Below are 27,248 nucleotides of genomic sequence, written 5' to 3' on the forward strand. Positions count from 1 at the left end.
GTGCCTCCCACCCCCCCTTCCCCCCACCGCCACATGTTTAGCCCAGGCCTGGTTGGAACTGGACCACACTCCCTGAGCCCAGTGGGCCCCTCTCTCACTCCCTGGGCATAAAGAGGATTCAAGCAACTTGGGGCTGGCCCTGGCCTTCGCACTCCTCCTGACACACACACACACACAGGCGAGTGACTCTTTCCCCAGTGGGCTCATGCCCCCATGCCCACACATGGTGGGTGTGCAGTCCCCACCCGCCAGCCCCCTGGAGCCAGCCTGGGTCATTACAGCTCTCAGAACCCCAGTGCCCGGTGTCAGGTCCTGTGCTGAGAACCTTCGGCTCATGGGAAGCCCCACAACCACTTAGCACTGGACATTAACCTCACCTTACAGTTGAGGAGAGGGAGGCTCTGAAACGTTAAGTTACTTGTTCTGATGTCACACAGCTTGCATGGGGTAGAGCCAGGACTCAAAGCGAGGCCTTGCTCCTACCAGAGCCCAGGCACCTCGGCCTCTCCCAGCCAGCCCCAAGTGCCGATGGTTTTCACTCATTCATCTGTTCATTCATTTGCCAAACACTGACTCACTCACTGGGCTCCGAATACTACTATGAAACTAAGGAACGTTAAGTCTGGCATCCAAAGGAATAGGTTCTGATGGGCCAGAGGGTCAGGTGAACAGGGCCAGAGTGCAGCCCATTCCTTAGGACTTAAAACCTGAGAGTTAGTTCCTGCAACCAGAGAAAGCCCTACAAACACTTAGGGTCACCTCTTCTTGTTCTCACTCACAGGACCCCAAAAAGGAAAGAGGGGGGTAATGAGGGAGTCCTTCCCAGTCTCATTTGGGGAGACAAGACTCAAGAAACAGCAGCACCCAGGCAGGGCTGCATCCCATTGATCTGGCTTCATATATGTACACTTTTTTTTTTTTTTTCTTTTTGCTGGGGTGGAAGTTCAGACCAAGTCTTAGGAGACCTGCTATTCGCTCCTTCAACACAACCCGTGCACACTGGCCCCACCACCAACACAAACAGTCTCCATCCACCCAGGACACCCAACTGTCAGCTGCCACCACTCTGTTGTACAAGCCACAGCTGAGGGTTCCATGAGCGTCTGACTTCACCACAGCCCTGTACCATTACGGGAGGTGGCTTCGTGTGACAGTGGCCATGGTGACAATGGTCTAATCAAAGTACTTCCAGAAGTTTGAACCTCTTCCAGAAGTTTGAAGGTGAGAGAAAAGGTGCTGGGAGTGTGACTAAAAGCTAAAAGACACACAGAGAGGCGTGCCAGTGAGCCGGGGCAGGTGCGCTTGTGGCCAAGATCACAAGCAGCAGGGCTGGGCAGGTATAGAGTTGGGGGCGTCATGGTCTAGGAGTTCCATCTCACCAGAGGATCCGAGAGAAGCTCGTGCCTGGAGCTGCTAGGGATCCAGAATCCTGTTCCAAAGCCCTGGAAGCCAATCTGTCCTCAGTGTTTAGCGTAACCATCCAGTTTCCAGAGATATCCTTACAATACATCCCCGTTAGTGAAGGGAAAACACCTCTGTGCCCCTGAGAGGGTCTGACCGACAGACAGCCTTGGCTCCTCAAACCTGAGGGGGTCGTGGGAGGGGACGGAGGAGAAGGGCTGGGGACAGGGTGGGTCTCCACACTGGCTGCCTTTCACTCCATCCTGCCCACCTCCCCGACTCCTGTCCAGAGCCCAGCAGGTGACAGGAGCCCAGGAGAAGCCCCGGGCCTCCACGCAGTCTCTGATGGGCCATCACTGAGACCAGCCCCCCACCTCCACCCAGGCATCTCCATCACCCCACTTGTTTACAGTGAAGAAGTCGCCATTCCCTCCGCCCGCCTCCCCCCACCCCGCACCACCCCGCTCCCACTCAGCTTGGCTCTAGTCTTCCCAAGACATGGGTCCCCGTCTCCTGGTGTTCAGCCTCTGGATCCCACCAAGGGTGGCCCCGGTAGAAAGAGGCAGGGTAAGGGGTGGGGAGCCAGGTCTTCTCTTTATACGTATCATTTCCACGAGTGGGTCTGAACCTGTGCCTTTGAAATCTCCCAAATGTTTCTTTGAAAAGCCCTGTGTCCCAAAGCCTGTGGCAAAGTCAGAACCTAGGGTCGCTGGCAGCGGCCTGAGTACCGAAATGGACATTCTGAGCTAAGGACTCATGTGCCCAGGGCTCGAAAGAGGCCTCAGCTCTCCTCTTGCGCACGCCCAAGGCCCCCTCTTAAGCCGCCGCAGACACAGCTGTCCACTGAGGCTGTGATTTAGAGCGGTGCATGGCTCTTCCTTTCGAGAGACACCAGTCCCGGGGTGGGAAGCAGGGGCTCATGTGGCACCTGCCCCACCTGCTCCCTCCAGGATGTCCTGCACATGAAGCCACACAGAGTCCTCCACTCGCTGAGCAGCACTGAGAATGGAGAGCCTAGGGAAGGGGGGGCAGGTTTAATCCGCTCCTGCCTCCAGCAACCCCCAACCTCAGCCCCATCTCCCAGAGACTTTCCCTCCATTTCAGGCTTTCTGTGTTCTCTGCCCTCTCAGGGAGACGCACGTGGAGCCTCTTGGGAAAACAATACAGGTTAGTACCACTGGGGCGGCGGCCCTGAGAACCCAGATGCCCAAGGGGGCTGGAGGAATCGCCCGTTGTCTGGGGTTAGTGAACTGCATGGGGACATTTGCCTTTCCGTGAATGCAGCGAGGACCCCGCTTCTCTGGGAAATGAGTCATTCCACATGCATTATCCTTCTAGCTCCCTGACACTAGCCACCGGCAGCTTCCACCTTTCTTTAAAAGGTTGGTGGTTTTGAAAGAAACTTCTTTTTTTTTTTTTAAACAAATTTATCACCCATGACCCACTCCTCTGCCTTCTTAAACTAAACAGTTTTGGACATCAGTCAGCTGCCTCAAAATGGGGTCACCAATACGTATGCCGGAACTGCAGTGTGGAGGTGATCTCCCCCACTCCAGGCAGCAGGGGCCATGTCCTAACTTGTCTTTCTACCCCCTCAGCACCCAGGTCTGCATGTGGCCAGCAGGGACACCACATTATGACGACGAAGCCAGCGGAGGCTCCAGGCAAAGCTTGAAGCTCTAGATGAGTAAAGATGTCTACTGTGCTTGGACTCTCTCTTGCCATCAGATTACCAGGTTGCCAGACAAGGCTCTCCTTCATTCTAACTTTTTAAAATCAAAACATAGATCACCTATCACTAAATGTACCCTTCTAAGGTGGTTTTTAGTATATTCTCCAAGTGGCACAACCATCACCACTAATTCAAAATATTTTCATCCACCCCACAGAAGAAATTCGCATCAATTGTCACTCCCCACCCCTTCCCCCAGCCCTGGAAACCCTTACGGTCCCCCTCCTGTGCCCTGGACCTACTTCTGAACATTTCCTTAGAAACGCGGTCTTGGTATCTGGCTTCTTTTATCAGCACAGTGCCCTCAGGGCCCACCCACGTCTGAGTGGTCCTGTCACTTCCCCTTGAGTTTCTAACCTTCTGTGAGTACCATGACAAAACCAGTTAGAGCAGAAAGACTTGTGTTAAACCCCGGGATCTTGTAAACACCTGGGGCATTGGGGGGGCTTTTATTTCAGGTGCTCAGAAGTGTGGCCTGCTTGCTTCTAGTCCTTGACTATTTTCTCAAAGGTCAAGGATTGTGGGTAGGGAACTCCCAGATAAGGAAAGTATCAGGGTAAGAATTATTGATTTCTCTTGTGCTTTTCATTTTTACACATCCTTCCACGGTTCTCCTGCTTGGAGTCTCCCAGTTGCACTGAAGAACCGGTCTATGTGAGACAGAGAAATACAGCCCCAGACCCTCAGGAACAGCCCCATTTACCCACATAGCCTGGCCTCCATCTGCCAGGCGCGGGCATAGGGCCCTGGACCAGGGTGCCCTGGTGGACATCATTTCCCAGGACACCAATGTGAGACATAACCACTGACCACAGGGGAGACCAAAAAAAAAAAAAGTTACTCCTTCATAATCTGGTCTAAGCAGACACACAAACGTCAGGCGTCTCCCCATCTTAGTGATGCACCCGCCGCGCTCGAAACATCCGCCAAGCATCTCACCCTCTAGGTGATTAACCGAGATCCGCAGTCAGAGCCTCCCACCTGCTTATCGATGTTATTCAGAGACCCCGCCATCCTAAGCTACACCCTCCCCAGAATTGTCCATCACAAGCCCAAGCCCCAGAGTTCCTTTGAACACCCTCTCCACAGGTGAGCGTTCCTCCTTTTGGAAACAAGTCAAGGAAAACCCATTTTTGTTCAACTTCAGGCATGTTCTGGGTGGGTTTCAGCAGGAGGCACGTGGCAGAAATGGAGGTTCCCCTGCGGGGTGAAGTGAGCCACCACTGAGCACAGAACCTGAAGACACCATCCAGCCGTGGACCGCACGTCAAGCCTCCAGGCCTCCCACCGGGTGGGCCCGTGGCTGGGGATGAAGCTCGGCCCAAAATAAGTTCTCGGATCACCTGGAGGGCCCTCGGCTCTGAGCCCCTTCTTTTCTCCTAGGAACGAGATGCTGTGGGACTTGTCGGTTGTCTGGTCAGACTTGGGCTGCTCCCTGGAGAAAGTGTTTCCAGCCTTCTAACGGCTGCTCCTGTGTCTGTCTCTGTCTGTCTAATGTCTTAAGTGCTGTTTGTGGGAAAGCCAACAGGAAGAGCACAGACATGGAGATCAAGAAGTCTGTCCTGGCCCTGGTCACCAGGACGCAGTTCAGGAAACCTCTTCAGATCAGTGTCCCTTCCGACCCCACTTGACCCTCAGGTCACTGTTTCAAAGCCTTCAAGACCCCTTCCCCAGTCCCGTCTTTCTGTTGTTCTGGGGAACCACCTTCCTTAAAAAGTGCCACCTGCCTGGATTCTGGAGGATTTGGGGTCAGCCCCTGACCACTGATGTCCAGCCATCGGCCTCTGACCGTGGTCCCGAGACACAGAGCCTCCTTCCAGGTTCTTCTGGTTTGCTCGGGGTCTTTCTTCTTAAACCCAAACGACACTTTTGGGGCACGACACCTGCTATTTTCATTTTCTCTGTCACCTTGTCCCCCTGTGTCTCTAACGCAGCCGTGAGAGACAAGTTGGAATGGCAGTGGCCCCTTGAGGGAATTTTGACACAAGCAAGATGATTTGAGAGGAAACTGCATGAAGATTGTCTTGCCTAAAACAAGACTATTTAATATAGGCAACACAACCCCCACCCCCTACCTTGGTTTCCGTACTTTGGGGATAAATAAGTGCTGGCTTTTTACCTTGCAGCTTGATACAACTGTCAAGGGCTCGTGCTGTTGTCTAAAACAGTGTAAGGCCATTCGCTTTTGAGTGCATATGTCAAATTCTATTTTTCTATGTCTAACCTTTCTTAGCTCTCTGTGTAGAAGAGACTCCATTAGCCTTGTCATGATAATTTCATATTATTGGAAGCCAGTTTCCTCCATTTTTTAAATTTCTATCTTTCCCTCTCTTAGAAAACTAAAGGTAACCAATCAAAATATCAATCTGTAGTTGTGTGTGCCTTCCAGGAATAACTAGAGTGCAGACAAACTGTAAAAAAAGTCTGAAAAGGAGAGCAATTCAATTGTGTTTCTTTCAGTAGACACTGAAAAGACACTTACCTACATAGCAGTCTTCTCATTTTTACTACACTGTTGAAGCAATTATTAAAGGCTTTAGCTCTGAGATAAAGGGCCTTGGGTTTGATTCAGCATCTGTAAAAAATTAATTTACCCTATACAAATAATGTCAGCACAGTATTTTGCTTTGAATGAGGCCCTGGTTCCAATTCTCGTGATTCAACCTTCCTAGGTTTTCTATATTGGTTTCACGGTGTAAGTAAGTTCTGCTGTTTTCATAACTTGTTTAAAAAGAAGAATTATATGTATTTGCACACGTAGTATTCAAGTAAATAGAATAATGATAATGGCTCATGCAGGGAGTCTGCAAAGCCCTGTAAGTTCTCGTTCATGTGTGTGTCATCTTCTGCTTTCTGCTTATCACTGTGCTTTGCTCTCTTTTCTCAACATGAGCTCCCATCCCTTCCTCCTCCCCCCAACTATCTTACTCCCTATGGCCCTCTTAGGAAAAATCAAAACATTTTTTTTTTCAGCCTTAGCCACTGCCCTGAATTTAACTGATTTTTGACAAAGTTTAATAACGCTTCTTTAAACATCTAAGAAGGTCGATTTCCTTCGTGGGCCCCTTCTGGTTCTTAAGTTTCTCTCCCATGACTGATTCCAAACTTGAGTCTTTGAAAATTGAAACCTGCTTTTCCACTTCAGCAACATGTTTCTGCTGTGGCTATTACAATCCTATCAGCAGAACCTAGTCCACCAGGAATGGGAACTAATATTGGGGCTCTTGGAGCTACAAGAGCCAGACTGTTCTTGCTCTGCGGGAATGAATTGAACCCACTCAAGGGATCTGTCCCGATGTGAGGGACAAAAGCTTTGCTCATGTTTATTGTGGTAAACAATGTTCTCCTAATCCAGTTTTCCCCACTGCTTCTGCACACATTAGGCTTTCACCCATCTGCCAACACACTGACTTTCTCTCTTCAGGGGAGCTGTTGGGAGACTTTCAGTTGCATCCAAGGACCACCCCTCCAGGCTTCCCTGAGGAGTATACTCAGAAACCTCCAAAAGAGGCAAGAATGGAGCACGTCATCCCCTCTGAGAGCCCCAGTTCCCATGGTAGGGATTAACACGACTGAGAAAGGCGGTCCAAACTTATCTTTGACCCTAACGGCATCATAAATGGCAGCACCCTCAAACACAGAAGTCCAGCAGGTCAGTTCAAACATCACTAGCCAGAGTTGGCTCATTGTGAGTAATCACAGACCCCTCAGTCTCTTTGTAGGTAGGGAAAGGGAAACTGACATCACAGCCAACATGTCTTGCTATCCCTGTATGTCCACATTATAGGAAAACTAGCACAGCATGTGACTGGGCACAAGAGAAAGCCGCCAGGCTCTAAAGCAGGCCCAGATAGATCCTGGGACATGTTTTCATCATCTGAGTTTCATAATCTGGGCCCCCTGGCATCGAGACCAGTCCTAAGAACTAACCAGCCTTTTGTTTTCAGAAGGTTCCTGTGTTGCAGTTGGTCCATATATTCTGCCCAGGGTCTGTGATGCTACCCTGTAGCCATTAGCAACTCACAGGAGCCACAGCTCACCTTGTAGCAAAGGAACCAGAAGAAGACTGATCCCTAGACCAACTAATACACTGCATTCTCTGAACGGCTTTCCTGATCTAGACGGCAAAAATTCAGCAATGGGCAAGATCTGGGTGTCAGAGACGAATGTCCTACAGCTTGACTCTCTCTTGGTCAAAGGAAGAATGTTTGGCTAGAGGGCATGGCCAATAAAGTTATCCATTTTTTTAAGAAAGGGAAACAGAGACTCATAGAGGTGAAGTGATTTGCCCAAGTTCACACTACTGACCTATAGCTGGGCCAGAACTTGAACTGGGGTTGTAAGACCCGGCTGGGGACCCAGGGGAGAACACCCCCTGTTGAGTTGTCTTCCTTGGCACCAGTGAGAGGGAAGAGAAGGCACCTGTGGGCCGTGTGTCCTGCAGGAGGGACCACAGCCTCACTTGGTCCCACGACCCACAGGATGTCAGAGCTCAAAGGACAATAGAGACCACCCAGTTTCACCCTTCAGTCTATAGCGGAGGACATTTCAGGCCCAGAGAAGAAAAGTGACCTGTTCAAGGTCACACAGTGGATTAGTGGCAACGTTCAGACTTGAGCCGGCATCACTAGAGCTTGGCGCCCTCAGTGTCCTGCCCGCTTCCCCATCGACATGCGTTCATCTTGGCTGCAGAGCGTATTACCATGCCCTGCTTCCACGCCCCGCCCACCCGCCTTAGGAAGAGACATCTTCAGGCTGGGGAAGCCACGTCTTCCTATCTAGTATTTTTAGACACATCCTCTAGGTTTCTCAGTCGTCTGAGGCCACCTCAGTCAGAAAGGGAATTCCAAAAGAACCTAACTCTGTGTACACGTGCTTCATTCTCCCTGCCAAATAAAGAGAAGCAGCAAATGTGACATTAGCAGAGGGCCCACTCCATGTTGCTGCTCTCTTTCAAACATCCTCAAGTCACTTTACATCCACCCGTGCAATTATTGTCTGCGTTCATTCTCAGAATTAAGATTCCAAATTTCAGGTCTATATAGCCAGACCATCATGCTGCTCCCTTGCTCAAAACTTCTCTATTACTCCCCACATCTTAAAAATAAACTGATAAATTGTTAACCTGTTATCCAAGGCCACCTGTGACCCGGTTTATTTAATCCTACCTCTAAGGTTAACTCCCGCTCTCTCTTCCCATCAGCCACTCAATCTAACTCCTGACAGCTCAGATATATGAAAAATAAACAGTCCTCTTTTTCATCCCAAGCCTGTTCCCTTTCCCCAAAAGTCAGAGATGCTGGGGTGTATATCTTTTCTTCCTAAAGGACAGGGTCTTTTCAGTTTATTTTTGTTAATCCCCACCTAGGAGACAGCTCAAGTGGTGATGGGTCTTAATAAAGAGTGAGTAAATGAATAAGTGTGTGCTTAGGGAAAATTACATTTATCCTCCCCCTGGCACCCCTGGGAAGAATTAGCTACTACTGTAGAGAAAAACAGATAATGTCTTGAGATTTTCTCAACAGAATATAAACATAAAGCTCAAACGAGATAGCAAGTTGGAGAAAATGTGGTGCTGCTTTATTTTTAGGCATTTTTTTTTCTTAAAGAAAACACATGGCGTCAGGAGCGCAGGAGATGGGCTAGGTCTTTGTGGCTTGCGTGCACTTTTTAACCACCACTCCTGGCTGGGGAAACAAAAGAGCCTCTTTGCCTGTGTGATTGTGCTCTCTTCCTTCATTGCTTTAAATAGGCAAGATGTGGTTTGCATTCTTTTCACCGCTAATGTTTGCTTTGTATTGCTGAACGAAAATAACTCACCCATTTCATAAGGCTCTCAAAGGTTGATAATTATCCCATCTCCCTGTGCATTCCAATCATTTGTAACCAGGGTCTCCAGAGTTGCTAACAGAGGCTCCCCCAGTCCCACATCCCCTAGGATAAAGCAGTAGGTGGTGGGTCTAGGTGTGTGAAACCCCAGGCAACAGTAGCATCCTTTAACCTGACTGGAGAATCCTCAAGCTGGAAGGATTATCTTGTACATACAATTGCTCTAGACAAGAACGTGCACCAACTTCCTAGGGTTTAGTATAAAGCTCCTCTCCATCACCATTGCGGAGTGATGACAGCTCTTTACGGTAAACGTTATCTTTTTCCTGGTTATGTCCCCACCTTGATCATTAAAGGCGTCCCCTGTAATATAGGTGTTACTCTCTAGATTACAGTCAAAAATGTTAAATGGCTTGTCCCAGAGCACACAGCTTGGCAGGGCCAAGCTTCAAATTTAAATCCAGTGCCATCTCCTTTATGCTGCTGCAAACCTCCTATAGAGTTTATGAAAGTCCAACTGCTTGGCAACGTGGAGAAGAAGCAACTATAACCTTCCTTGATATTGTAACCTAGCTAACAATCTTTGGCCTAGAGAGAATCTTCCAGAAGTCCAAGACAGATAGGTAGACCTGTGTCCCTGCAGATGTCTACTTCCACCCGCTGACCACAACCTTATGTCTCAAGCCAAAAACTAGAAATTCTCAGGGCAACGTTGTCTCAGCCATGCATCTCACTTTCAAAGCCAGTAGATTCAGGTTTCTGTCTCCATCCTTCCAGATGTCTCTGATTTTACCATAACCAAAGCCTGAATCCTAGATCGAGCCTTTCTTCTGCTAATTTCACTCCTTGTACACACATTCCTGTGACCTCCACCATTCCCCAGTAAGTACTGATCCCCACCCACACTTGTGCAGTTATGAAGGCTTTCCATGTCTTTTCCATCCACTTGCATCTGTGCTACAAGATCTCAGGGAAAAGGACCAGCCCACTCTTCCTAACAGATGCATTTCTGGGACTTCACTGGCTTTGACCAGTTAAGTCCAAAAGGACCATGTTTTTGGATTGTCGGTGGTAATCAGGGGACCGCTGACCCTCCCCAAGCACTTTAATTCCTCGGCACCCCTCTCCTTGGCTTATCTCTGGCCCTGCCAGCAGTTGCTTGTAGGACTAGTCCTGACACCCATACGGGAGCACATTGAATAAATAAATAAATAAGAATAAGTAAAAGGTAAGAATAAATAAAACACCCCGTTCCTTCCCCTCTCTGAAACTTGGACTGGACATGAGACCATTTCCCGCTCCAAGACAGGAGGGAGGCAATCTCAGAAGAAAGAGAAACTCGTGTCTGCTGAGGACACAATTCTATCCAATGAGGTTAGGGCAGAGCTGTTGGCAGCTTCCGTTAATTCCGTTGGGGCAAGTGAGTGACAGCTGGCAGTTAGTTGAGAGGTTGCGCTGAGGATGCTGGGGTAGAGTTTTAAGTAAACAGTTAGTTGGCCCTTATACATCATGAGCCTAGCTTAAGTGCCCAAGGAAATGGAATAGCAGAATAAGGAGATATTCACAAATAATGCCAAAACCTCTTGTTAGTCTTTGGCTTCCATATCCTTCCCCCAAACTGGAGCTCAAGTGCTAAACAGGCCAGCTTCTCCATCACTTCCGCCGTCCTTCATGTAGAGGGTCTGGCTATAAAGCAGTAGCTGAGAAGTGGGAAAGATATAGGGTTATTTGAAAAAACTGCTCTGGAGAATCTACAGAAAGCCCTGCTGGAATTAGGTTATGAATTTCTGAATCTGAGCTAGGTTTGTTGGGTCAGTGACTTTGCCAGTTTATTGGCTCAAAAATTGACAGGACAGAAGGTGTTTAATAAATGCTCTTTGGATGGATAAACAGCTACATGAGTGTTTACCTGAGCCTGAAAAACTGTTTTTATAGGCGCAAACATAAAGCTCCAGCATCCTCAGGCCTGTACCTGCTGGAAAAATTCTTGTCTGTCTACCCCAGAAAAAAGAGGGAGAGAAGAAATGAGTCGTGAGCATGGGTAATCCAGGGAATGTCTGTTCTCCTTTTCATGCCCTCACTTCCACTGTGGTCCTAGAAATCCCATCAAGACAGCAGCAACAGGCAGTTAAAAAAGTAACATTCTGTGCTGCCGCCTCTTGGAAGTTTCCTAGATACCTGACTTTATCCCTCCAGCGTGGCCCCATGAACATGGCGATGACAAGCTTCGGCTCTGAAATCAGAGTAAGGCTGCTCTTATTACTTGATGTGAGACTTTGGGCAAATTACTTAACCTCTCTAAACCTCAATTTCCTCAGTCTGTAAAATGGGGATAATATTGGGTAAAGCACTAAGCAGAGTGCCAGGAATATAGTTAGTGCTCAATCAATGTTTCTAATTCCTCCTGCACCTTATTCTGCCATTCCCTTCTTTCTCGCCCTATCACTTCTAGCCACATTACTGCCTAGGATCAGCCAGAGAGTAGAATGGTTAGGGAAAAGTAGGTCATTTGGGAAAGCCAGGAAATGACTGGCAAGTCTGAAAGCGAGCATGGCAGCTGCACCAACTGCTTGGTCTTTGGAAGAAAGGCATAATGAGAACCTGTGATGCCCACAGCCCACGTAGATTGCTAAGAATGACAGAGGTGTGTCTTCATTCGTAAAGTAACTGGACCCTTAGAAAGAAGACTAGAATTTTTTGCTCCCAGGATATCTCAAATGGCACCTGGGTTGCCAAGAGCCTGCTATTCAATCATTGAAGTCACCCAGCAAGACAGATGTGAGGTAGGTTAAGAGTCTATATCTGTGAGCCGGGTTGAGCACTTAGGTCTCAGCTCTGAACCCTTATGGGTAAAATGAAAGGGGCCATGCCACATATTCACTGAAGTACCTGCATGTTCTAAGACTTACATTTTCGAAGGTTCTCTGATAGTCAAGAGATTATCCTAGAAAAGTAAAAAATACACAAAGTTTAACCTCCCAGGGGAGCAGTAGAAATGTTTTCATTGGACGTTAACTAGAAAGTGATAAGAGATGGATGAAAGAAAGACAGTGACTATAGCTTACCAGGCTCCCCCATCCCTGGGATTTTCCAGGCAAGAGTACTGGAGTGGATTGCCATTTCCTTCTCCAGGGGATCTTCCCAACCCAGGGATTAAACTTGGGTCTCCTGTACTGCAGGTAGACGCTTTACCGTCTGAGCCACCAGGGAAGTTAGAGATGGATAGGAATTAACCAAAGCTGGAGGTCAGAGGACTTGGACCTCTTTCTCAGCACCAGACGTGACACCTGGAATTTCCCAGGAGACACCTATAGATTCTGTCTTCACCTCTGCTCTGAAGATGCCCCCATTAGTGAGAAAGTGACAGGGAGCCCAGCTCTGTTCACCCCATCACTAGCCACCTTTTTTTCCCAAGTTGCAAGGCAGAGGAGGAGACCCCAAGGTCTCCCATCGCTGCTGCGGTCACCAGCCAAGGCCTCCCCAATCCTGTGCCCCTATCCCCCAACAGAACCCCGTTAGGTATTAGGTGTAGCTGCACTCCACGTGCCAAAGTGCTTCCTTCTTTTGTGTTTGTCACAAACACGTGCAATGCTGATTGCACACATTTGCAGGCAGGGTTCAGCAGACCGCGGGTCAGTCCACTTATGCAAGAGAACACCCAGTGACCACGTCTGAAGTCAAAGAAGGCTTTCAGGAGAGCACAGCTGGTTTTCCACGGGGTGTGAGGTGTGCCTGCCCCTGTGTGAGGCTAGGATGCCCACACAGCATCCCCCATGCCTGCCCTCCCCACACCAGCCCCAGGAAAGGGGCACTCTCTTTGAAGGTTGGCTTGAAGTCACGCCACCAGGAAAGAAACAAGTTTCGCCCAGAAATGTGGGCAGATGAGGAGGGGGACGGAGGGCAGCCAAGAGCCCCAGTCCAGAGCTGGTCACCAAGCACTGAACTCTTGGCAACGCTGCCCAAGGTTCTTAGATTTCTAGTCAGTCAAACCTGGCTGTGGTTTCCGAAGCAAATGTCCCCAGAACAGCTGAGGGAGTAAAAGGTTTCTGACTGAACGGTGAACGTAGGAAGAGTGGCCCCGGCCGTCAGGTTCTCGGGCCAGCCTGACAAACGTCTGCTACCTCACACCCTCAATCTTTGCACACATCTAGCCGAGGGAAAGAAAAAAATCCCCAACTCGAAAAGCAAGCAGGTGCGGAGCAACTCCGTGGGGCCAATCATTTTCGAGTGGACACCCTCCAAGCAAGTTGGCAAATAAACCAGGAATTGACCTTTTCCCAGGAGACTCGGCAAAGTCTCCTGTTGATTGCCCACGCAAGGAGAGGGGGTTCGGATGATGACCCCGAGAGGGAGTAACTGGCCACCGACCGCAAGGGCGAGCGGGGTGAGACCCAGAGAATGGGAAGTCACAGAGGCCACCAAAGCCATCAAATGCAGAGAAGGAGGTCATTACTCACCAAACAAGGGGAGGGTCCCACTGCATTTAGAAAGGTCAGGAAGGTGGTCCAAACGGAAGGGCCATGGGACAGAGAGAGTGTGCACCAGAGGAAGTTTGGTCCCAACTTTGGAGTGGCTCATAAAGCAGATAACAAAACTCTGTTTTAGGATCTCTTGCTGTTCTGACTTTGTAGCACAGAGGCCTGGGCACAGCTCTGAACAGATCCCGGAGGGATGGACCTGTGGTGTCTGGTCCCAGCTGGAGGATGTGCCTGCTCTCAGGTCAGGGAAGTTTTTCTTTGACACATACTTTTGTGAAGAGTTAGGAGCCCCAAGCTCCTTGGCTCCTGCATAACTTTGAAAGTGCCCATCACTCCAGCTGTCTTTTCCTCGCTGCCAACGATGGACAGGCAGGCCTCTCTCCTGGCCAAACAGACGTGATAATCATGGGAAAGTAGCTGGAGAAATTTGTTAGCGTGTAGCTATGTTTTCCAAACAGGAAAACTGAGGTCCAGAGCCCCAGCCCTGGAAGGTGAGGGGAATAATACATGATTTCAATACCGCTGAATCAGGGTGGGATGAGGCCAGCTGAAATGATCTCATCAGAGGTCAACAAGCACTCAAATGTGGGCGGTGGGATTACAGGTGATTTTTATTTTCTTCTTTTCTGGCTCGGCTTTCTATATTATTCTTTCCCATACTGGGGTTCTATATTCTCCGAATTTTTCCACTAGGTGTGGTTTTGAAATCATATTTTTGAAAAAAAATGTTGATGCAGCAAGGATGAACTCAAGGTCAAGGTGGCTCTGGAGTTAAGGGTGGGGGGTGCTGCCCCTGCCTTCGCCCCTGACCCCACCCAGGAGTTGAGAATTCAGAGCCTGCTGCTGAATCTGGCACCCCCCACCCCATTCCGACCAGAGCCCCCCAGGGTCCATCTAAGCCAGAGGGGCCTGTCTGCGCTCCCCCCACAGAGAGGGTGGCCATGCAGGTCCAGGCTCCAGACACCGGCTCTTGTAAAGCTTACTCGGAATCCAGGTGGAACAGAAACTGCAATGAGCATCTGGCCCTTAGGAGACACCTCCTCTGCAAGATGGACAGAGAGCGCCTGGCACTCTCCCCAGGTCCCTGGGTCCCCAGGATGCTACTTTTCTGGCCTTAGTGTTTCCATGACCGGGATGGTCAGCAGGCCAGGCCCCCAGTCCCGGCCACCCAGGAGAAAGCCTCTGAGTTGAGAGAGCCCACAACTTCTGTTCTGTTGTTCACCTACTATTTCCCTACGGGAGGGTTTCAATTCTGTCTGTCCGGTAAAACTCCCTTCCCCACACCCACCCACCCCTGGCCTTCTTTCCTGTCTTGTTCGATCTTAGTCAATAGGGAGGGAGAGGGTGGACACCTCTAGTGTCAGTCCCTTGTCATCTGATCTTCACTGCGGTGTGTCCTCCAGGCCCAGACGACTCAACCCTGGAACTGGGGTGGGGACCTTCCCCACCGCCCACCTCCAGTCCTCCATGTGTGTGTTCCTTCCGCATTGGGTGGGTTCGGAAGCACCGCCCTGGCCCTCTCACAAGGGAAAGACTGGGGAACAACTGGCGAACACAGCAAGTCACTCAGTGTCAACATTTACGCTCATGCGTCCTGGCTTCCCATTTGTCAAAAGACTTTTGCAAGTGGCTCTGGGGACTCTGGGAGTTCCCCTGAAATGCTATAGAAAATGGTATAGGGTGGATGTGTTGGCATTGGGCTTTTTTTTGTTTTTTGTTTTTAACTTGGGAGAGGGATCCATGGTTTTTGTTAGTTTCTGAAAGAAGTCTGTCAACCAGAAGAGCATGCAGAATGTTTCATCTGATGGCTCCGTCCCCCAACTTAGAGTCAGCAGCCTTAGGTTGTGGCGGGTACGAGGTGGCCACCTCCTAGTGGGTGGAGTGCACAAGACGGCCATAAAATACTCTGAGTTGGTAGAGACTTGTGGTTCTAAGAAAGGAGGCAGGTGCCCTTTTTATGGGGCTTTTGTGGTTTTGGGCCGGGAGCCCAGCTCCACAGCTCCAGGGTTCAGTTCTTGCTCGAACCCCACTTTTCCTCAGCCATGTAGGACTTATTATCCTCATTTTACAGATGAGGAAACAGGCTCAGAGAAGTTAAGGGACTCCCCCTATGTTACACAGCTAGCAAGAGACAGAACCAGACCTAGAACAGGGACTGTGAGAGGGCTCAAGATCCGCACCGGTTTCACGGTCTTCCGCAGCAGGGTCCCCGCTGCTGGGGTCCCTGCTGGGCTGGGGGGCAGTCCAGAAACACGTCATCTGACGTCTTGGGCATCCAGGTCTCCGTACCTGCAGAATGGCCTTCCTTCCCTCCGCCCCCTGCTCCCAGCTGCCTGGCTGTTTGCGGAAGGGAGGCAGAAGGACCTAGCCACCACCTTCAGTTTAGCGGGTTCAGCTCCACCGCCTCTCCTCCCTCAGCCTCCGCCAACCAGGAGCTGGGCAGGAGGTCGAGGCCACCGACCGGGGATGCCCTCAGCCTGGGCAGAGCCCAAGACCCGGGCCCTCATTGCCTCCTCTCCGTCACCTGGGGTGGTGGTTCAGAGAGGAGTGGGGCGAGAATCCCTGCGTGCCAGGTGGGAGCTCCTGCCCTAAAGCCCACAGCAGGCAGCTCCCACCTGGCACGCTCGGAAGTACCCTAAGTGTATGGCACGTTGTTCACGGGGGAGAGGTCAATTTCAATTTAGCGAGGGGCACAGAAGCAGAAGTAAGGGCAGCACCTCACCCTCCCCCAGCTCCCCTCACGCCCCTCGCCCTGTCTGAGGGTCCTAGTCCTTGTGCCTGTGCCTCCTCCCCCAGGCTTGGAGGCCCCTGCCCTACCTGCAGCCTCCCCCACCTCTGAAAAAAACCACAAAGATGAGCTGGTACATCATCATGGCTAGGTTTTGGGGAGGCACTGGGAGCCAGGGTTCCTGGCCCCGCCTGCCATCCCCCCACCCATGCTCCGCCAGGAACGACTTCCTCTGAGGCCCTTCCACTCCAGCCCCCATCACCCCCTCCTCTAAAGAGCTCTCACATAATGTGGTCTTGTCATCAGGATGGGTGATTCACTTCCCATCCAACTTTAAATACTGCCCCCCTCCGCAATGAGTAATCCTGACTCCAAAGGGAGCCTTGCCATCGGCCACAAGGTTCTCTGGTTCCTGCCGCTCCTGTCTTTCCCATATAAGGCCCTGAGAGGTGGGTGGGGGAGGCCTTGGTGAGTGAGTGGGCACCCAGCCCAGGTAGGGAAGGGGCTGACGTGGGTGGGGGTCCAGAGGACTCAGCACATGGACTAGAGATGGGAGTCCGAGGCTCTAGCTACCCCGATAGTCCTTTCCAGCCCCTTCCAAACCCTTGAAGGGTCTGTGAAGGGCCTTTGTGGGCACATATGAGGACTTCAAATAACATGGGGAGGTGTCCCTGAGGCTCTTTCCCAGCTCTCAGATTACCCCCTACCCCCAGGCTCCCCTCAAGCACATGCCCAGATCTCAAGAGGGCAGCCACTGGGCACCCCTCGCCCGCAGGTCACCATGCTTTGTACCCTGTGACACCACCAACCACCCTGGCCACAGATGCTGGATGGGGGGTTAGTGCGCGAGTCCACAAAGGCCCCCTTGGGGCCAACCAGCAGCCCAGGAGGTACGCTTGCTGGGGCCCCGGCCCCCCCAAGCCGTGTGCCCCCCCGCCAACCTCGTAAGGACTGGGAGGGAACTTAAGGAGATGCTGACAGAAGGAGAGAGAAGCCAGGGCCTCCCCAGGGGCAGGCAGGGACCACGGGACATGAGACAGATGGCAAGTGAGATGCCAGAAGCAGGTCGCTTGCTGGGAGCAAGGCGGGGGCGAGGGCAGGTGCTGGACCTGCTGCGACTGTCTGCTGCTGCCCTCGGCTGAGAGCTGGGCGTGGCCCAGCCTGGCCACTCCCCTGTGTATCCTTACAATACACCCCCGTTACCCGAGGTGACCTGAGCCTATCATTGCTGCTCATACTTGCCAGAGCCCGTCGTGGACTTTCCACGAGAAACCCAGGCGACGGTGTGGTCCCAACCCTGAGGCCCATGCTCCACCAGAAGCCAGAAGGCCCTCTCCCCACTGGGAGGCCAGGTTGAGGGAGGGGGCTTCCGTGAATAAGAGCATCAGGGTACCTCGTGCTGGGCCACCTAGGGACCTGATCACAGGGGGGCTGATGTGAGCCACCCAGGGCCAGGAGGCCTGGAGCAGTCAGGACCTGGGCACCCCTGGAGGGGAGGCTGGTAGGGCAGGGAGGTCTGTGAAACAAGCAGCTTCTAGGCCACACAGTCACCCTTCTGGGTACATCTTCAGATGTGGGTCCTTGGTCACTGCCAGTGGGAACTGCAGGAAGGAACTAGAGAGGCCACCCAGCCCAGCCTCCGGCTCTGGACAGGGGGACTCCAGCCTGGGACAGCTTCCAAGGAGATCACTTGGGATACTAGCTCTTGGAGCTCCCTGGTGGGGAAAAGGCACAGAAGACAGGGTTGGAAATAATTTTCAAGTTCCATGTCAGACTTCTAAACTTTCCCATGCTCTGCAGTTGGCCAGTAAATTATCTTTCTGCAGTGCTTAAGTGAAACCAAGGGGGAAGGGGGGCCCTATTTTCTCAGCTCAGCTCCCACCAAAGGCAGGCCCTGCACTTCCTTTCTAAAGAACATTGCAGGTCACCAGGAAGAGGTACTTGTCCTCACCGTCATTAATAACTGTGACTCTGCGCCAGAAGCCTGTTTACGGGGAGAATCTGTGTCTGTCTTCCATGTCCCACCCCCCGCCCCTCGGGACAGAGAAAAATGGCTGCAGTTTTCCTGTGGAACACCATTGCGAGGCACAGGAGGTCATAGTGATGGCTGAGGACAAGGCAGCTCCCTGGAAAACCTTCCAGAAGCTTCTTTTAAGTTTGTCAAAGTGCAAGGTCAGTTCAGTTCAGCTCAGTCATTCAGTCGTGTCCAACTCTTTGCAACCCCATGAACCGCAGCACGCCAGGCCTCCTTGTCCATCACCAACTCCCAGAGTCCACCCAAACCCATGTCCATTGAGTCAGTGATGCCATCCAACCATCTCATCCTCTGTCGTTCCCTTCTCTTGCCCTCAATCTTTCCCAGCATCAGGGTCTTTTCCAATGAGTCAGATCTTATCAGGTGGCCAAAGTATTGGAGTTTCAGCTTCAACATCAGTCCTACCAATGAATACCCAGGACTGATCTCCTTTAGGATGGACTGGTTGGATCTCCTTGTAATCCAAAGGACTCTCAAGAGTCTTCTCCAACACCGCAAGTCAAAAGCATCAATTCTTCTGCACTCAGCTTTCTTTATAGTCCAACTCTCACATCCATACATGACTACCAGAAAAACCATAGCCTTGACTAGATGGACCTTTGTTGGCAAAGTAATATCTCTGCTTTTTAATATGCTATCTAGATTGGTCAGAACTTTCCTTCCAAGGAGTAAGCATCTTTTAATTTCATGGCTGCAGTCACCATCTGCAGTGATTGGAGCCCAGAAAAATAAAGTCTAACACTGTTTCCACTGTTTCCCCATCTATTTCCCATGAAGTGATGGGACCAGATGCCATGATCTTCATTTTCTGAATGTTGAGCTTTAAGCCAACTTTTTCACTCTCCACTTTCACTTTCATCAAGAGGCTTTTTAGTTCCTCTTCACTTTCTGCCATAATGGTGGTGTCATCGGCATATCTGAGGTTATTGATATTTCTCCCGGCACTCTTGATTCCAGCTTGTGCTTCTTCCAGCCCAGCGTTTCTCATGGTGTACTCTGCATAGAAGTTAAATAAGCAGGGTGACAATACACAGCCTTGACGTACTCCTTTTCCTATTTGGAACCAGTCTGTTGTTCCACGTCCAATTCTAGCTGTTGCTTCCTGATCTGCATACAGGTTTCTCAAGAGGCAGGTCAGGTGGTCTGGTATTCCCATCTCTTTCAGAATTTTCCACAGTTAATTGTGATCCACACAGTCAAAGGTTTTGGCATAGTCAATAAAACAGAAATAGATGTTTTCTGGAACTCTCTTGCTTTTTCGATGATCCAGTGGATGTTGGCAATTTGATCTCTGGTTCCTCTGCCTCTTCTAAAACCAGCTTGAACATCTGGAAGTTCATGGTTCACATATTGCTGAAGCCTGACTTGGAGAATTTTGAGCATTACTTTACTAGTGTGTGAGATGAGTGCAATTGTGCTGTAGTTTGAGCATTCTTTGGCATTGCCTTTCTTTGGGATTGGAATGAAAACGGACCTTTTCCAGTCCTGTGGCCACTGCTGAGTTTTCCAGATTTGCTGGCATATTGAGTGCAGCACTTTCACAGCATCATCTTTCAGGATTTGAAATAGCGCAACTGGAATTTGATCACCTCCACTAGCTTTGCTCGGGCGTGGGGTAGCTCCTCCCAGCCGCTGCCCCTGACCTCGGATGTGGGGTAGCTCCTTTCGGCCGCACTTGTGCGCCGTCTCAGCCGCCCGTGACGGCTCTATCCAAGAGACAGACTCTTTTCTGTCCACTCTGCATACTACACCAATAATAGCTCTGTTTTCTGAGAGTTTTGATGATCTGATAGACCCGCACAGTGCCTCAGCATCCAGATGTTGGAAATTTCTGTGGTCTATGGTGATGATGTCATGGTGTTTGTCCAGGAAACAGGCGAGGGCAGTCTGAGCCTCCTTGGTAACTGAACACATAAACCTTGCTTTTTGACATGCCCTGAAGAATCCTTTACACTGGTTATCTTCTTTGATAAATACTAGAAGTACCTGGAGTTGATCTGGATGAAATCTCATGGGGCCAAGTTGCATGCGCATCAGCTACTGCTACCTTGCTGCTGCTGCTGCTTCTGCAAGGCTCAGACTCTGTGCAAGGTGGGGAGTCCTTATAAAGTAATCACACTGTGATGTGACCCAGTGAAGCCAAGGAACCACAGAGTTCCCTGGCTAATCAGTTTGAAGGAGGGCCTGACTGTCAGAACACACAGGGCCCACCTGGTGCCTCTGCCCACCTGGTGGTCCCAGCACCTGGAGACAATAGCAGCCAGCCCCCTCCCCCAATCCCCCAGTGCTGCTGGGCCAAAGGAAGCTTGCAGACACGTGGTCTGTATGTAGTGTAATGACGCACAGTCACCCCACATGCCCTCAAGCATCTTCTTGCAGGTGGACGCCTGTTAGAGGCCCCACGAGTCTCGAGGACTAATGGGAGAGAGCTAGGAGGAAGAGCACTGGATTGGGAATCAGAAGACCTGGGTTCTAGGCCTAGTTCCTCCATGAGCAGCTGTGAGACCTTGGGTCTGTCTCCCAGCTGGGTCTCAGTCCGCCAGTCGGCAGTCCAAAGGGGCTGGATCAGACGACCTCCTGGGGCCCTTCCCTGGCACTTGCCTAGCTCATCATGTAAACAGCTCCTGTTTGCTCAAGACAGACACTTGCAGTGGTCTTACCTCACCATCAGAGGGAGACGAGGCTGGTGGTGACCAGAAGGCGTCCACTGGGGTCCCCAAACCCCTTCCGGCTCAGCAAGGTCAAAACAAGCTTCGTCGTTGATCGAAGGTGCCACGTGCCTTTGCCCCTGTGTTGATACTTGCACTGATGGTGTTGAGTGTGCAGCGGATGCATCAGACGGGTCTCAGGGCCAGTCGAACAAAGCAGGGCTGGTCGTCATGGTTGTCACGGGGGACTGGGAAGGGGGGTGGGGAGTGGAGGGGGGAAAAAGCCAGTTTCCCTTAGGAATGCGCTTGATGAAGCAATAAACATGAATTTCACTCCAATCCTGATACACTTTTTACGATATTCTCTGGGCTGCTGAGGGAGATACCCAGAAAGCACTCGGGCTGTTCACTGGGTTAGGTGGGATGTCGGGAAGAAGCCCACGGGGGAGGGGGTTGAGTCGGGGGCTGCAGCAGCCGCTTTAAACACAGAAGAGTATCTTCACTTGAAAGAATCATCTGTACTCCCAATTGTGTAAATGCTGGTATTAGGTAGCCATTTTTTCAAACGTCAGCGAGCCAGTCACTTCTAGGAGAACAATTCATAGTGTTTTTTGGCCAAAATCGGATTTTTAACAAAATCGGATCTTTCCAGGTGGAAACAGATTTTCAGATAATTTGAATCGGTTGTTGTGATCTTGACAGTTGCCCAGAATTTTGAAACTTTTGTAATAAGACGAATACGAACACATGTAATTTCTTTTACAGTGAGATGCACCAAACTTGAAAAGACCCGTGCAAAACTTTTCTAAAGAAGTTATGTGTGATGTTTCAAAAATCTCACTTGTGTAAAAGGCACCATCCAAAGGTTAAGATAAACAGATGTATTTGGATGTAACAGTATAAAAAGTTCACGAACACAGCAGATTCCACGTTATAACTAAGCTTAAGGAAACTGCCACACGTTGGGTTTTGGGGTAGCACCAAAGAAGACTATACACAATTATTTTGAAAGCTATTAAAATGTGTCTCCCTTTTCCAACCACATGTCTGTGGACAGCTGTAAGTTCAAGACACACTTCAACCAAAACAACATAACCACAGCAGACTGAATCCAGAAGCAGGTGGAAGGATTCAGCTGTCTTCTGTAACTGAAGACATTAAAAAGATTTGCAGATGTAAACCAGTGGTTTGACAGTATGACTGTCCCCTGGCTCACTCCAGGGCACATTAGTTGTCGTAGCCGAGAGGCGGTGCTGGGTGGCCCTGGGTGCCCCTAAAACCTAGTGGGCATGAACACCAGGGATTTTGCTCAAAGTCCTACAAGTAGGCACAGGAAAGCTCCCCTTGTCCCCCCTCCCCACACATCACCAAGAATAACCTGGTCCAAGATTTCAATAGTGCCACGGTTTAGAAACCCTGATATAAAATAACACTGCCTCTCCTCAAGGTTTTTTTTGTTTGTTTCAAAAATACTCACGTGAGTGTGTAACAGATTTATTATTGTTATGTTTAAGGTAGTGTGTGTATATATATATATATATTTTTTTTTTTAATTTCAGCTTTCCTTCGTAACACCAGAACCATCAGTAGACATAATCCACATAAACAAAAGCTCTTTGGCGTCCTTAGCGACTTTCAAGACTACAAAGGGGTCCCGAGAGCAAAACATCTGAGGACTCCCCAGACAGGCAGGAGGAGGGTATAGATGACAAAAGGAAAGTTGCTGAGCAGGTCTACCCACTGGCCACCGTAAAAAGAAGAGCCCTTCTTTGTGGTAGATGTGCCCCCAAGCATATGTCACTTCTTCTCGAGGCCAGCTGAGGGGGCGAGTGCCAGAATGGGGTGAGGGTATCAGCAGAAGAACGTGCCTGGGCTTGTGGTCACCAAGGCGGACACAACCAGGACTGACATGCACCCACTGTTCCCAAAAAAGCTTACTGTCTAGAAGGGAAGAGAGACGCGATAGCATTGACTGTAATTAACATATGGATGGGAAGCAGGGAAATACATGCACGGGGCTCATGAGATCAGTGGGCAGGAGTCCACGGTTAGGGGTTGGCGGGGGGTGGGGGTTGAGGAGTGGAGATAAAAGAGACAGGGACAGCTCCCCAGAGAAAGAGCTGTCTCAGTTGAGTCTTGAAGGATGAGTAGGAGTTTGGTCTCAGGGCTTGGGAGGAGCCCTACGGAGGAGACAGGGTCCCAGGCACGGGGAACAGCGTAAGTGAAGGTTCAGAAGTACCAAACGGCCTGGGAGATTTGGAGAAGGTATGAAAGGGTGTAGAGAAAACAAACACATTGCTAGATATGCCCCCTCCAAACAAAATGCAATGCCACCAATAAAACTAACATTTTCAAATCAAGAAGGAACAAAAAAAAATAATAAGAAAGGAAAGAGCTCTGATAACATGCAATATCTATTTTTAGAAGAGAACAACCTTCTGGTGCTCTGATACCAACTAGCGATTTGGGAAAACACTTAAGTGAGACCTTGGTTTCTTGTCCAGACACAGGGTAAGATGTTTCGTGATTCCTTCACCGCCAACCCCCACCCCCGAGTCCCCCATGCCTCTCTCTCTCTTTACCCTCTTTCCATCTCGGGTCCACCAGGGCTTTCCAGAACATTCACTGTGGGTCAGCAGATCCTGCCAAGAAAGGGCAAGGGAAGCTCATTAGCACAGATGCCCAGGACCTGACTCCCCATCATTCAGAAAAGGGTCCCCATGGCTCACTCCATCAAAGACACCCACACTTGCTTCTCCCACCAAAGAAGACGACTGAGGTGGTTGTGTGTTGATTTCTGAAGCAGTAAGTCAACAGCATCCAGCACACTGGACCAAAGCACCCTGGGTAGGAGGAGGCTTTGCTAGTCGTGTAAAATAAAAGAGGAATGGGGGGAGAAGAGCCCATCTCTGCTCACCAACAGCCCCCATCAGAGGCTTGAGCTGGTGGGAAGTACACACTGTGCTTGCCCTGGGCCCAGGGGGGAGCCTGCCGTTCCCAACAGTCACTGCTGGCTGCACAAGAAGTCTGTCTGACACGCATCCGTGACTCTGTCTCCAATACAAGTCTGACTGGTCTCCCTTGAATTAAAGGGAGACCCCAGGCTGGGGTCTCAGCCCAGCATCCCTCAGAGGGCCGCCCGCACAGGCTGGTATGGGTGGCCCATGAGGGTTCAACCAAGATGTTTTCCCAGAACAGCAGACAGCCGAGACCATGCAGCCAGAGTGAGGTTGTGCAGGGAAAGTGGGGTGGCAGTCAGGATGGGGAATGAGGTGCTGGGGAGGAGGGGTGGTGGATGATTCTAGGAACAGGGGAAGGAAACGATCAGGAAGGGCAGAGGCCACAGAGCAGCTGAGGTGGGACATTTAGGGCAGCCTGGGGGCAGACAGCAAAGGCTCGAGGGTGCAGTGGTATGTGACGAGCGAGTCCTTACTCTGGAGCAAGCAATGTAACCAGGAGGGTCTCATCCCCAGAGGCCTTGCTCTCACACTTCTCTGGCCAGTAGCCCAGGGGTAGATAATCACTCCTGGACTTTGTGAACATCTATGGGCCCAGTGGGCTGTGTGTGTGTGCCTGAGTTGGCGAGCTGGGCAGGGAAGAGGGTGCCCTGCAGCCCAGGATGGCCCAGCCCCTCCCAGCGTCCCAGGCCAGGGCACAGGCCCAGAGTGAAGGCTTATCAGCCAAGTCTCTAAATTCAGGTGGAATCGTCTGGATACCCTCTTTGGTGGTGCCAGGAGGCAGACGGCTCAGAAGGGAACACCCACATCACAAGTTCCACCGGAGGATGGGCAGCCTGCACACACCCTATAGCACACGCCTGTCGCTAAAGGGGGCTTCTGGGATGCCCAGCACTTCACCCACATGAGGTGCCAGTGCCAAAGATTCAGTTCAGTTCAGTCGCTCAGTCGTGTCCAGCTCTTTGCAACCCCATAGACTGCAGCACGCCAGGCTTCCCTGTCCATTACCAACTCCTGGAGCTTACTCAAACGCATGTCCGCTGAGTCGGTGATGCCATCCAACCATCTCATCCTCTGTCTGCCCTTCTGCTGTCTTCAATCTTTCCCAGCATTAGGGTCTTTTCCCATGATTCGGTTCTTCGAATCAGGTGGCCAAAGTATTGGAGTTTGAGCTTCAGCATCAGTCCTTCCAACGAATATTCAGGACTGATTTCCTTTAGGATGGAGTGGTTGGATCTCCTTGCAGTGAAGAGACTCTCAAGCATCTTCTCCAGCACCACAGTTCAAAAACATCAATTCTTTGGTGCTCAGCTTTCTTTATAGTCCAACTCTCATGTCCATACATGACCACTGGAAAAACCAAAGCCAGAGGTTAGGTCTGAGCAAACAGCCATGTAGACCAGCTGCTTGGGTGACTTCCTCCTCCCAGCCTGTGAAGCTCATCCAGTGAGCCAGTGGAACCATGGGTGCTGCTCTGTCACCCTCGAGTCACCCTGGTTTACTCGGGTCATCAGAAGTTAGAGGCTGAAACACTGTAGCTGCTATACTGATAACAATAGCTGGAGCAGCTAACAGTGCCAAGCATTGTTCTAAGCACTTCACAAACACTAACTCAGCTGATTGGCACGAGTCGATAAAGTGTTGCGTCTGCAACTTAAATCCGCAAAGTAAAGGTACCTGCCTCTGGTGACTAACAAGAAAGCAAGCAGGTTGTGGCAGGGCCTTGGTATGGCTCCCCCACCCCCCAGGTCTGATGCTGTCTGGATGGCCCCAGGCACCAGAGGCAGAGGGTTTCCTTCTTTCTGTGCTTGTCCGGCTTTGATTCAGCAACGGTGACGGTGAGGACACAGGATACCACGTGGATGCACATGGCTCTGGTTTATCAAGTCCACTCCCTGTGAGGTTATAAAAGCAGAACTGGGAGGTCTACCCCAGCCCAGAGGTTCCTTCCAACCCACAGCCCCCAAAATCCCTGCCCTGCTCTACTGCAAGTCCCTCATTCAATCATCATTCATTTATATGGTACAAAAGCCCCCTCCCTCTTCTCCTGATCTCCCCCTAAGGGAACCAGGGGAGCCCCAGGACCGTGCCCTTGAGGACCATGTGTTTCCTGGTCTTTTTTCCCCCACGGTCACAGCCAGAGGCAGGGCTGTAGCCGGGACCACCTCAGGGAGCCTATGTGGGCAGCTTCTGCACACTTTCGGCCACCCCATGGAGCCCCCTCACCCTCACCTTTGAAGCAGGCCAGCCGACCGCCACACCTCCTGTGTCTCCCCACTTCACTCTTGTCCCAGGAATTCGAGCAGCGTCCACAGTCTGCCCCGATCATAGCAGCCTAGCTCCTTCCATCAACATGGTGCTACTGGCCTGACCTGCATGCCAGTCCCTTCCCACTGAGGGAGAGCTGATCTCTGAATTTCCCCTCTGACCACGGCTTCCGCTCAACACCCGCTGATCACAAGAAATACCTAGAGGGAACTGAGACCGTAACCGGAAAGACCAGATTTTGCACGAAGACTAGAAGTGGACGACTTTGGAGGAAAGGGGCACACCTCCCTGGGACTGCGCTGCAGCGGGGGGCACTGCCAGAGACCACGGCCCCAAGGCTCTTGTCTGGAGCAGGCGTCCTCCTCCTGGCCGCAATCCCTTTAGGGATCAGCGGGCTAAAACAGCATGAGAAGCGAGGCGACAGCCCCAGAGGGAGAAATGCCAGTGGGGTGGGGGGCTTGATCACCAGGAGGCAAGGCGACCGCACCAGGAGGAGGAATGCCGATGGGCGGGCAGGGGTGTTACCGTGATCACCAGGAAGGCCAGGAAGGCACCTCACGCAGGAGAAAAGCATTCCCAGCATCTGGGAACAGCACGCTCCTAGAGTGACAGGGGAAAAGCTTCCTAGCGCATCTGATAAGAAAGGAAATTAACCCAAATCCTTGTCTGGCTGAGTTCCAGACTCTGGAGGAATAGGACCATGGCCCTCTCATTCCTGGCCACTGCCATAGATGTGTGGCAAAGTACGAGGACTTTGAGATCACCCTGTACCTAAAATATTGAAAATATCACAGGGAGGTGTGAGCGAGGGATTGGGGGGTGGGGCTCCTTGAGCTGGTTTCAGAGAGATGTTTAAGCTGAAACCAGGCAAATTAAAATAGTTATGAGATTTGGGGGCATGCATTTTGGGCCATTCTCTAAGGTAGGAACAAACTTGGGGAAAAGAGACAAAGGCCACTGTCGCCAGGGCGGGCTGGGTGTAGGGGAGAAAGTCAGGGCTGACGCTGACAGGGCTGGAGGGGGCCACGCTGTGTGTATAAGTCAGGAGACTGAAGGCCAGGGAAAGGGGTCTGGATTTTGTCACAAGCCAGATAAACATTGCTTAGAAAGGGGCGGGTGATGTCGTCTATTCACAGTTAAAAGATAACTCTGTGTGGTCCACGGAGAAACCC

General features: G+C 50.9%; 1 long non-coding RNA gene across 2 annotated transcripts; it reads right to left on the reverse strand.

Moving 5' to 3' along the window:
• Positions 1-16,191: 16,191 nt before the first annotated feature.
• On the reverse strand, positions 16,192-26,834 carry LOC133248299 (uncharacterized). 2 transcript variants are annotated; one of them, XR_009736662.1, is made up of 4 exons: positions 26,041-26,834; positions 23,434-23,493; positions 20,864-21,099; positions 16,192-17,883 (listed from the first exon to the last, which is right to left on the reverse strand). It is a non-coding gene; the product is annotated as an uncharacterized LOC133248299 (long non-coding RNA). The 2 variants fall into 2 exon arrangements; XR_009736661.1 differs by lacking the exon at positions 16,192-17,883 and having other exon boundaries at positions 18,849-21,099.
• Between the last annotated feature and the right edge of the window lie 414 nt (positions 26,835-27,248).

This window comes from Bos javanicus, chromosome 5 (genome assembly GCF_032452875.1).
Source record: "Bos javanicus breed banteng chromosome 5, ARS-OSU_banteng_1.0, whole genome shotgun sequence".
Taxonomy (NCBI): Eukaryota; Metazoa; Chordata; class Mammalia; order Artiodactyla; family Bovidae; genus Bos; species Bos javanicus.